Below are 13,156 nucleotides of genomic sequence, written 5' to 3'. Positions count from 1 at the left end.
GGTAATGGCTTTATGAAGAAGAGGTCCTATATTGCCTGCAGAGTAGTGTCCCCTCTTCCCCAGGGCCTGGTGCTTTTAGGACTATCTTCAGTGTGTGTTGCATGCACTCTGCTGTTGTGTCCTCGTTGCTTTATCCTTCAGGCCAGTCATCTGCAGAGGTTCTCTTTCTTTTTGTTTGTGCAGTGTTTTGTCCCTGGCTTGAATGTGGTGAGTCTTAACTAGGTGTATTCTGGTCTGATTGTGAAATGAGACCTGTCACTGCTGCCACTGGAAATGAGGCCTTGCAAAACTCCTGGGTTGAGAAACATGGTATGGATTTGGGCCAGTCTTCTGGGAGAGGGTCCCGTCATGCTATGAATGAGGCAAGCATGACTTGAAGGGCAGTTCTGCTTGGGGCAGACGTCTTGGTTTAAGAAAGTTACCAGGCTATGTTGGCTTCCACAGGTGGCTCTGTGTTTATGCTGAGGACAGTGGGGGAGGCAAATGACACCTGCCAATTCCCTTATTCCCTGAGGCGTCTCTCCATGGACACTGCTTCCCTGGGACATGCTCCAAGATGAGTAACAAATCTCCCCACCCTGCACCCCAGATGCTTTTTAGATTGCTGTTTCTATGCTGTATGTCCAAGGGCTGTTTGCCCTGTCTTTACTCCAAGAGAAGCCCCAATGTCCTCCAGGCTCTTCAATGTCCTCAAAGCTCTCCCAGAACCAAGCATGCTTATTTTTTAAAAATATTTTTTAAAAATTTTATTTATTTACTTGAAAGAGAGAATGAGAGAAAGCATGAAAGGCGAGAATGTCAGAGGGAGAAGCAGACTCCTTGCAGAGCTGGGATCCTGATGTGGGTCTTGATCCCAGGACTGGGCCGGAGGCAGTGGCTTAACCAACTGAGCAACTCAGGCGCCCAGGAATGTGATCTTTAAAACTCCAGGCTTTAAGCTCCACTTGTTGCAAGAACTCATGAAATTCAGGTGCTTTCACTTTCCAAGCCAATTGCTATGGGGATTTCCCCTCCCTTGTGGACTTCTCTGTGTACTAGTCTGTCCCTCGCCCTTTTCCACGACTATGGCTCCCTCCCTATTGCAGCAGCCATGATCTGTTTCTCTCTCAAAGAGTATCTCTGTACTCCATACCTTCTTTGATATGGTCTCTTCTCTACCTTTAGTTGTGGAGCTTGTTCATAAGATTGATTTCTGGGGTATTGAGGGTGGTTTGATTGTTATCTAGTTGTATTTGTGGGACAGGGAAAGCCTTGGGTCTTCCTACTCTGTTGTCATCTTCCAAGTCTCTCCCTATTACTTTTTAATACTATTTTCAAATTATTTAATTTGGATAGGAGTAGACCCTTTAAAGGACTGCCTTTCCCCTCCCCTCAGCATTCTCCCTATCATTCTTGAAAGCAATCTTAATATAAAATAATAACTGGAAGTTCCAGACCTAATCTGAATTTTCCTGCCTCATGTCATGGAATCATCCCTCCTCCCTTTTAGTGAGGAATGAATGCTATCAGAGAGGGAATGAGAACACAAACAGTACTCATTAGTGTTGGTGGTAAACTCTATGTTGCTGCAATTGTGCCAGTTTTACTGATAAAAATGGAAAAGATATTTCTTTATGATGTCACAGGTTCATATCTTTCTATTTTCATATTTAACATACTATGATTCTGAATACTATTCTTCTTTCAGTTTGAGCTCCCCTAGACTGTTTAGCTTTTGACCATTTTGAAATTAAGAAGACAAATTAAATATCTGTGTACAGAATGGTTGGAAGAGGATGTCTTAGAGAGATGTGCCTATAAGGATTCTATCTTAAGCAAAAAAGAATTTTTTGAAAGGGTCTCAGGTTTGAATTGAGCAAGCCAACTGTGGGAACTCCCAGGAATAATGAAAGCATCATAAGGAAGGATGAAAAGAAACTTCTTAACCATCACAATCTTGTTCCTTTGCTATGAGGGAGAGTAGGGAGTCCTGATATGTAATCTTTCTAAAAATGTCCATAGTGTACTGAGTGATAGAATTATGGTACATTGTGACTGGGCCACCAAGTGTATATCCAGTGCAGGGACTAAGAGCAGTTTAGGGACTGTGCAAAAGACCTAGGTGAGAAGTCAGCTTTATCCAACATAAAGATAGTGGGCAAAGAGAAAAGGTAATAAACAGAAGAAGTCACTGCTATTTGACTGGACTGGAAACTTCTTCAATAAAAGCTGAGACAACACAGCATTCCAAACATGGTATATTGGATAAAATTTTTCTTATTTTTTTTCCTTTATCAAACCTGCCAGGTCATAGATACAACAATGACATTATTCTACCAATTGATGAACATTAGAAGGGAAAAAAAGTGATGAAAAGTACATGGTCAGGGTGTGGTGTGTATTATGTTCTATATATAAATTTTGTTTGCTTAAGAACTATGATAATTTTTTGAAAAACTCACTTATATATTTTACTGCTGATATATTTAGTTTTCTTGAATTGAATCCAGGATTTATTTTAAAATAAGAACAGAGCAACCAATGTTGTAGCAATGTTATCACTACCAATAATAGGCAGGAGAAAAGGGGTAAAATGACTTCAAGGTTATAACGCTGGTAAGCCAGGATGGTATTTAGGTGACTGAAAATAGCAGATGAGAGTTCAGGGCAGAGACTGAGATAGAGAGTTTTGGGACTGACTTTCATAATAGTGACATTTAAGATGTTATATTTGGATAAGATTATTAAAAGGGAGAGGCCACCGTTTGTGAAGGAAAAATGGTTCTTATATTCAGGAAGAAGACAAAGAGGAAATAATAGATAGTGCAGAAAATAAAAAGCATTGCTTTTTTCCCTCCAAGAGCAAAAGAAATGTCTCTTTGAAAGTGAATCAATATGGACCCCCAATTTTTTATTTTTTGTTCTTTTGTTTTGTTTTGACTTTTTAGAGAGAGAGAGAGAGAGAGAGAGAGCGAGCACATGAGCCAGGAGTGGGAGGGGCAGAGGGAGAAGGAAAGGATCCTCAAGCAGACTTCTTGCTGAGCAAGGAGCCAGATGCAGGGCTTGATCCCAGGACCCTGAGATCATGACTTGAGGCGAAATTAAGAGTTGGACACTCAACTGACTGAACCACCCAGGTACCCATAGATCCCCATTTTATACTTATACTAAAGATCATTTATAGGGAGATTAGCTTTTGGGTAGAGTAATTGGTATATAATTATCAAAGCACTTTGAAATCTAAGATCAAAACAAAAAAAGTAGTGATCTCCTCAGAAACATGATAAAGTTCTTGAGGGTGTAGGACTTAGAATTAGAAAGTCCTAGAATTGAATATTGGTTCCTTCACTTATGTACTTGGGCTAGTTACCAAAATGTTAGAAGCCTTACTTTTCCTTATCTCTGCTAATGCCCATTTCCTAGAGATATCTTCAGATTTATATAAAATCACACATGAGGGGCGCCTGGGTGGCTCAGTGGGTTAAGCCGCTGCCTTCGGCTCAGGTCATGATCTTGGAGTCCTGGGATCGAGTCCCGCATCGGGCTCTCTGCTCAGCAGGGAACCTGCTTCCTCCTGTCTCTCTGCCTGCCTCTCTGCCTGCTTGTGATCTCTCTCTGTCAAATAAATAAATAAAATCTTAAAAAAAAAAAAAATCACACATGAGAAGCATCTAGTATACTGACACACAGTGTGCTTTCAAAAATTTTTTTAAAGAACAGAATAATTTCAAAGAGCATTTTCCATGGGCTGTCTATTATTGACACATTTGTTATATCACCTTAATGTCCACATTTATCAAGCAATTTATATTTAAATATAATAAAAAATATATCTGGTTGATATTTTCAAATTACCAATAAAATAATCCTGTATGTAACTATCATATAAAATGTGACTGTGTATAGTGTGGTATGCAAACATTTCTGTTTCCATTCCTTCCCTATGAAGCTATCATATGTCTATAGTCAGGCCTACAGTCCAAAAGGAACACAGAAGCAATAACCAAATTCTGGGCAGGGATAAAAGTCACAGCCCTAAAAAAGATGAAATCAACCCCATCTTGCATACATTCATTTATTCATAGTTTTCAAGGAGTTTTGTGGTTATTGGAGAATGTGGTATGTCTTTGCTATCATTAAATGAATGTTTTCTTTAAATTTAGTGCGGTACAGAAAAGGAAGAAGCAAGGATGACTTGGAATTCCAGGAAATAAGAGACAAAGAAGCCTGAGTGTGTGTGTGTGTGTGTGTGTGTGTGTACATGCGTGTGCCCCTGTGTGCTCCACCAGTGTGTGTGTATGTGCTTGCTGGGAGAGAAAGCTGTTGGAAATAATTTTGAAAGATATTTTAATTTTGGAAAATAAACTTTAACATTTCCAATTTAATGTGCTGCAAGACTTTTCATTTATCAACGATTTATCAACCAGGGAAGAACAAACATCTAAAATCAGTATGGATTGATTTTTGGAATCCAGAGATTTTCTTTTACACTTTCATGGAACTTAATTATCAGCTTCTAAAATTAATGGTATGGAAATTGAAGTTTCCCAAACATTTTCATAGTTTTACTTTAGGAGTCAGTGATTTCTTTTTGTAGATTTTTTTTTTAAAGATTTTATTTATTTGACAGAGAGAGATCACAAGTAGGCAGAGAAGCAGGCAGAGAGAGAGAGAGAGGAGGAAGCAGGCTCCCTGCCGAGCAGAGAGCCTGATGTGGGGCTCAATCCCAGGAACCTGAGATCATGACCTGAGCTGAAGGCAGAGGCTTAACCCACTGAGCCACCCAGAACAGAACACCCAGGTGCCCGTCTTTTTGTGAGATTTATATATATTGTCACCACCTCACCTCACCCCATCTACATTCTGTCTGCTTTGAGGTTCTTTGAGTTTTTCTAATGCTTCATAGTCCCTCAGTCTCAGAGCTGTTCCCACTGTCTTAAAGACTTTTTTCCACCCCATCACGATATATCATTAATTCCTACGTATTACTTATATCCCAATTTAAATGTCTCTTCCTTAGGAAAATCTTCCCAATCCACAGGTTAGATCAGGGCTCTTTGTTATTAGTTTTTGTAGTCTGTGTCCTTTTTATTCATAAGCTTATCACAGGGCTCGCACGGCATAGGCACCTAATGATTTCTGCCTCAGTGAACAAATGAAGACATCAATAAGTTGTGGTCTCGCTAAACCACTTGCAATTTCATGACTTATTTTTTCTTCTAATGAACATTTGGTTGTACCTTTTGACCCCCAAATCTGTAATGCTCCTTGCATTCTCCTCTAATCACTTCCTAATTCTGTTTGCAGTTATAAGAATTGGAAAATGTGTGTCAAATTTGTAATTGATTGGTCAGCTTCCAGTTTATGGATCAGTAATTTTAGAAGCTGATAATCAAGTTCTATGAAAGTGTAAAAGAAAATCTCTGGATTCCAGAATTCGACATATTTTTAAAAAGCAGGAAAAAAACTTTTTTGGCTATACTTTTCTTTCTGAAGTATATGATCAGTTTTTTCCCCCTTTTTAACAGCATCTGGTCTATTTTTAAAACTGATGGAAAAAAATACCACCTTCTTTTCCAATTTACTAAAAATGGCTAAGAATGGAATTATTAACAGTAAAGTGATGTCACTTTTTAGTCACTCAGTTTGCTTGTATTTTAAAAGAAATTCTACTTTAAGACCTGTGCACAGAAAGGGGAAAAAATAAAAGATATTAAGGACACATTTGCTATTCTTTTCAATAGAATGGAAAAGAGTGTTATTCTCTATCCTCTCATAAATATTTTAGGAATTATTTTTAATAGTATAAATCATAGGAACAAGCTAAAAAGAGCAGAACACATCAAAACAAGCTAATCTTAAACCCAGGCCATATGATCATTTAAATTTTAAAGTCAGGAGCTATTCATATTCAGTACACTATCATGCATAGGAAAAAAAAACAAGGTTATAAAAATGGAGAAATAGATCATATTCCACTACTTCCTGTTGACCTTGAAATTCATGTTCATAAGGCACATGCCAGTTTGAGACTTGATAAGTTTTAGTTTTTATTGTATTTTAAAATTTCCATCAATACCCCCATTTAAATGCACAATATCCAAAAAATGCCTGCAGAAATGTAAAATCCATTCTGCATTAGACAAAATTTTGGATTCATTTGTGATAGATTCAAAGATAAGCAGAAATAAACTATTGAAATAACATATTTTTAAAACCCCACAAAAACAAAACAAAACAATACAGAACAACTACAACCACTCCCAGCTTCAATAGGAAAAGTTGAAGCAAATCGTAAATTGTCTGTCCAAGGTCATACTGGAAATCTCTACTGTTTTCACCAGGCTATCCAGAGCTGCCTCTATTATGCTGATTTTCTATTGTTTCCATCTTCTTTTCTCCCCTTTAAAAATGTGTAAAAGTTCAAGGTTGAAGCTCTATTTTAATTAAATATTTCCATTCCTATTATGGAGCCTACATTCAGAATGTACTAACCAGTTTAAATTAAAGAAAGATAAAGCATGAAGTGTACATAATTAAAAACCTCATTATATATTATGGGCAATGGACCACACATTGTTAAGTGCTTGTGATTCCAGAGAGATCTCTAAGGAATTTCTTAATTCTACTATATATACGTCTTATGTTCTTTGGGACAGTTATGCCAATATATTTATTGTCCAGTGACTAAACAGTAATTGACACTACAGAAATGTAAAAAAAAAGTTATTGTTTTATTGATTTGATATCTGCATAGTATTTTAATTTTTTAATGAAGTGGCTACATTTTTATCTCAAGATGAATTGTATGTGATTTTGGCAATAAATAAGTGAAATGTTTTTTAAGAAATCATGCCTTGAGGGCTTTGTAGTCTGACCTGGGACTCAGATTTGGTGAATATTATTTGAATATGTGTCTAGAAAAGAGATCATTCCCAGCAAGGAAAGAACACTACTATGGACTAAGATCACAATTAAAGGGAGTCACTGATCAGACTAGGAATAAACACCAAGTAATACCAAGAAGTAACACCAAGAAGCTTTACTCTTCTTATAAAGAAGGTAGTGGTTGTGGCCTTGGTGAGAAAATACAACGCAAAGTTGAATAACTCAAATTCTCTCGCCTTAAAGAAGCCTAAGATCAAATAGGCTTACTGAACATGCTGCAATATTATTGATTCATCAGGAAGGGTGAGGAAGAATGGATGTTACTGAGAATGTGTTATTTACTGATATATTTTCTAGGCTTCTGTTAAAGTATGAAAGTCCACTTTGAAATTTCACACTAGAGTGTGGTTAGTGGTAGCACATTTCACTAAGAAATTTCTGGAACAAAGGAAGCCTAACAAAGGTAAATGTCATGTTGCAGGAAGTGATATGAAATGGTGGAAAATGAAAGGTTTAGAGCCAAACACATAGGTTTGAGAATGGCTCTGCCCTTCGCTGGTTATCTAAAATGGAGTAGGAAACAAAGATTTACCAGGCAGGGGCATGGGTTATTCAGGTCGAGACAGGTGGTGACCTTTAATTTATTCCAGAGAGACATGTGGATGATATACTTGTGTTAATAACTTAGCACACTATGCTGAATGTGCAACAGTTATATAGCTTGTTTTCTATCACTTCTGGCATTGCTCTTAAGTTTCTATTCGCACAAATGGAGAGCCAGCCATTAAATTTGCTGCTTCAAGTTTTGATATTTTGCAGGTAAATATTTCATATATTCAAAGTTCAACCCCCATCTTTTGTCTTTTGTGATCTCTTCTCTCCTTTTCCTTAAAGTGATGCCATGGCCTAGGGAAACCTTGTGCATGCTCATGGGATGAGGGAAAGGAGGTTGGATGCTTGTCAGTTCATGGGCAAGCCTGTGAGGGGTGGTCCCATTTCCTAGGAACTGGCTTTACTACTCCCCAGTCTCCTGGTGATGGCAGGTTACAACTGGTCTTTGGGAGTGCCAGAATCCACTTTTTTGGACTGCCAGTTACCCATTGCCTTAGATGGGGAGAACTGTGAGGATAGTTTTTATATAAAACTGGCCTAATGTGACTGTTCCAAATGTTTTTTCCTTTTGCTAATGGAGTCAACATATTAACAGTTTTCTTTTATCTTTCTAAAATACACATAGAGGTGTGCCTGGGTGGCTCAGTGGGTTAAAGTCTCCACCTTCTGCTCAGGTCATGATCTTAGGGTTCTGGGATAGAGCCCCACGTCGGGCTTTCTGCTCAGTGGGGATCCTGCTTCCTCCTCTCTCTCTCTCTCTCTCTCTGCTGGCCTCTCTGCCTACTTGTGATCCCTGTCAAATAAATAAATAAAATCTTTAAAAAAATAAAATGCACATGGAAACTTGAAATTAAAAATGTGTAAGATTATTTGATATGAGTGGTCACCTGATATAAATGAAACATGAGGCTTCACAGAGTGATGTATAAATAAGTGTTCCTCTGGATCATGTATTTAATCATGGTGGTCAAGTATAGTCTTCCGTAAATAGCAAACCTCTGGGATAGTTGCTGATGCTCCTTTAGTAGACTTGCATTGTCTGGCTTCCTGTGGTCAGTGATATCACAACCTCCATATTATATGGAAAAAGCAGGACAATATTTAATGCCAGTAACACAAACTTAATATTTAATATTTTTCTTAATTAATCAAGAATGTTCAAATTAGTTTGCATATGATTTTTAGCAGGAAGCTGTCAAACCTTGTGGGGATCCAAATTTCTGACCACTTTCTATTTTCCTTTATTTGCTTGCAAACCTGAAATTCTTTACCTGAGCTCATCTCTTTTTTTGAAATAGCTTTGCTATAGGGAAAAAGAAGCCAAGAGCAAGTATTCAATTTTAATTCCTAAATTTTCCTAAAGTTAGAGGTTTTATAGGCACATGGTTGGTCTTTCTAATTATTGTAGGCAACTTCTTTTTTTAAGATATTATTTATTTATTTGACAGAGAGAGAGACAGTGAAAGGAGAACACAAACAAGGGGAGTGTGAGAGGGAGAAGCAGGGTTCCTACTTCCTGCCTACTGACGCAGGGCTCGATCCGAGGACCCCAGAATCATGCCCTGAGCCGAAGGCATATGCTTAAACCACCTGAGACACCCAGCTCCCCTGTAGGCAAAGTTTTAATCATGTTTTGCCATTGCATCACATGCGTCTCTAGCTTTCTGGTGAGTATATCATTGTTTTCCACTGAATTCCATATATTTAAGTTCTCTCATGGCAATACCTCACTTCAAGCTGCACATTTCTGCATTGGTTATATCAGACTAAATTTCAGTAACAAATAAAACTCTAAAATGTGTATGGTATGACGCATAGTAGAGATATGTTTCTCGTTATAAAAGTTCAAAGTGGGTATTTGATTGGCTAGCTTTTTCCTTCTGCTCATTAATTGGGAAACCCAAGCCCTTTCTCTTGTAGAGCTACCAGTCCCAAGGCATTGTCATCATCTTCATCCAATCAGGAGAAAAAGAAAGACAACCTGAAGGGAAACAAACTCTTCTTAAAATCCTGACCTGGAAATAACATAGGTATACACACTTACATTCTATTGAATAATTTTTTCTCTCTCCTCTACCCGAACGCTCTTACTACCACCTCTATGCTTACATTAGCGCTCAGCTCTATGATGTTCTTTTCCTCAAGGATGTCTGTGTCAGTTGATTCCTGTTATCTGTGTCCATAGAGCAAGTACTCTCACTTCCATGATACTTAGTGTCACTGTCCTCAGGGAGCAGTAGTCTATTGTTGGTCAAAATTGTACCACTACCACCTAGCACAATGTCTGGAACATCATTAGTTATTGATTGTCAAATAAACCAATGAATCAGTGAATGCATAATGCTCTAAAAACTTATTCCTTAAGAAGTTATACCCAGGGGCACCTGGGTGGCTCAGTAGGTTAAGCCTCTACCTTCAGCTCAGGTCATGATCCCAGGGACCTGGCTCAGCAGGGAGCCTGCTTCCTCCTCTCTCTCTGCCTGCCTCTCTGCCTGCTTGTGATCTCTCTCTGTCAACTAAATAAATAAAATCTTAAAAAAAAAAGAAGTTATACCCATGCCCCAGTTTCAGCTCCATTAGCGACATGAGGAACAGTGCTAGGTATATGTAGAAATAGGGACAGATGTTTCTGAGATTGCTTTTCTTTGCACAAAGTTATAAAGATGATATTAAAAAACATGTGGCTAAATATAGAGTGGGAAACAAACAGCTGATGTTTTGCCACTGATAATTAAGGACACAGAAAATAAAGCAAAACTAGACGTATTTAAGAAGGCATTAATTTAATTATTATTTTCAGTACTTTGCCCACTAAAGAGTTTTCTTAGACCAAATAGAAAAATTATTGGTTTGTATCTGTATCTTTGATAACTTCCTTCCTAATGTAAAGATGATCAATACTATGCAAAGCGTCTGGGAAATATTTTAATTACAATACAGAGTGCAGGTACACTAATGAGAGAAGAGAAATGCCACTTATAACTCAGTGTTGAAGTGACTTGAAGTCCAGAGAAATTTGTCTGGAGTCAAAGTCAAAGTTTTGTTTTGTTTTTCAGTACAGTAAACCACTATACGTTGAGCTATAGATTGACCTTGTTAGTTAGACTCACTGCATGTCAGTTCTGTCTGGCAGCTCACTGTTTGGAGGATCATTGATTTAACCCTTCTGGTTTGTATAGTCCCACCACATTCTCACCTCAAACCTAGGACTTGTATATATTTTTTCTCACCCAGTGACAGAAGACACTGAAATTTTATGTAATTTGGGGGTTTTAAATTGATGCGACCAAGTTCCTTAGCTTTCTCTACTAAATTATATTTCTTTGAAAATTCTAACTGCCAATCTTGATTATATGAATATTGAAAAAAACCTGAGACCAAAATTATTAGAGTTCAGAGCAGCTTCACAGTATACAAATAGTAAATGCAACATTTTTTTTATTAATTTGGGGAATATTTATTTTGTCAGGGTCTGTTCTGTGAAAAAAAGAGAGAGAGAGAGAGAGAGAAGATTCGCTATTGTCACAGAACTGTAATCATGTGTTTTTCTAGTGTTGCATGTGAAATCATATGTATTGAACATGACCAGAGACCAGGCATTATGCTAAATATCAGGTTGGGGAAGACTGAGAGAATGTGCTTCCTGTCGTCAAAGAGCATATGGGCGAGTGTGTGGAGGACCTCTTCACCTAACATTTATTTACTGAAGCAATATGTGTTAAAATCAGCTTGGAAGAGTATCTAAACATTTGTAGCCATGGTGTTTTGGGTTGTTTGTTTTGTTTCATTTTGTTTTTGCATGAAGACTTGGCCAAAAATTATCTCTGGTGAATAATATTTCTATTAGTACTCAATTAAAAAGAGTCAATCCTAAGTAATCTACCTACATGAATAGAGCATGTAGAAACCAGAAAAGAACTGAGAAAAAAAATAGAAAAGAAATATTTCATCACTTGAGAAGTTACTGGTAGCATAGCTTTGCACGCTCTGTGAAGCCTCACCTTGACAGATCACCTATTGAAAAGACCCATTGCTGTTATAAGGTCCCAGCTTCCTGTTATAAGGACCTGCTGCCCTATAGAGTTTTCTGACCCAAAGACTCCCTGCTGTCCTGCTGAGTGTCATCACCTAGATGTCTAAGTCCCTCTTTGATCCTTCTCTCCCTGGGGACTTCACTTGCCTTTCTCCCTTCTGTGTAGTGACACCCGCCTTCACCTCTCCCCCAACTTCTCCAGTCAGAGCCATAGCCTCTGACCTTCCCCTATATGCAAACATGTCAGACCTAACTGTTACTACCATCTCACCATCAGATATTTCTCCTAGATTAGCCTCCAAAACCCTTGAATGCTTACACAGAGCCATTTCCCAGAGATAGTAAAAAAGCCCCTTCAAGCAGTTTTTCATGCCAGAAGCTTGAAATTATGATTTCTGGGAAAGAAATTACAACAAAAGGCTGAGGTAGGGGGAAAAAATGGTGACCACCAGGTAATAGCTGAGGAGACTTGGTGGCAGGTACATATGAAACACATCTCGATTCTATTGGAGATGAAGGAGAAGAATTTTTTAGTGAAGCTGAATTCTTGCCATGTAAGATGAAGCGAAGGTCAGTAAATAAACATAAGTTCCTTATAGAAGTTCCATATAATTACCATAGAGCTTGAACTTATCAGGGTTTTCTAGAATGGGGAGCTACCCAACAAGATATCAACCCAGCATCCTAGACTGTTGGTTTGCATCTTCCTCAGGGCTTCCCCGAAGTGTGAACTCAAACTGACCTCCTGCGTTGGGGGCAAAGAAAGAGGCAGGCTATTCCAGGTTGGTAGGTGGCAGGTTTAACAAGCCAAGGAATTTACTTATGAGGCTTGCCTTGGTTAGCCACAAAATGGATGAATATCTGTACCTGAACACCACCAAGTCTTTTAAGTTGGTATAGAAGTCTTAACTGGGTTTAGTCATGTACACATTCTGGATAGTTTCAACACCATGCTATTACCTCAAGGCTATATCCTTGGGTAGCTTCCAACATGTGGAAGGCAAGTATCATATTCCAAGAAGAAGAGGGGGTGAGGAATCTTTGATATCCAGATCCAACTCATTATCCAACTCCAGTCAGATGTTTTTGATGACATTCACCAGCATCTGTGGGAATTTTCATCATGTGAGCAGAACTTCTTCTTTTTTTTTTTTAAGATTTTTATTTATTTATTTATTGGACAGAGAGAGATCGTGAATAGGCAGAGAGGCAGGCGGGGTGGGTGGGAAGCAGGCGCCCTCCTGAGCAGAGATCCTGATGTGGGGCTTGATCCCAGAACACTGAGATCATGACCTGAGCCAAAGGCAGAGGCTTAAGCCACTGAGCCCACCCAGGTGCCCTGTGAGCAGAGCTTCTTGGTATTGGATCTTGTGATAGATTCTTGAGTTAGGCTTCAGGAGATAAGGCTTTGTAAACCATGTGAATTTAAGTGCAAGAATGTGTGGAGACACCTGAAGTACATGTTGCAGAGTCTGCTGGTGGTCTCTTAATGTCTAGCCTCCCCATCTTCCTCAGATGTCACAGTCCCCTTTGTAGTTTGCATGGTCGTACCTTCCAGCCAGTGAAATGTTAGGTGGAACTAAGATACAAACTCTGTAAAGCATCCTTAAAAGAATAGAGAATGTCCTTCTTTATCCTTTCTCC

The sequence above is a fragment of the Lutra lutra genome, chromosome 13, assembly GCF_902655055.1.
Source record: "Lutra lutra chromosome 13, mLutLut1.2, whole genome shotgun sequence".
Lineage (NCBI taxonomy): Eukaryota > Metazoa > Chordata > Mammalia > Carnivora > Mustelidae > Lutra > Lutra lutra.
This window is presented reverse-complemented; position numbering follows the sequence as displayed.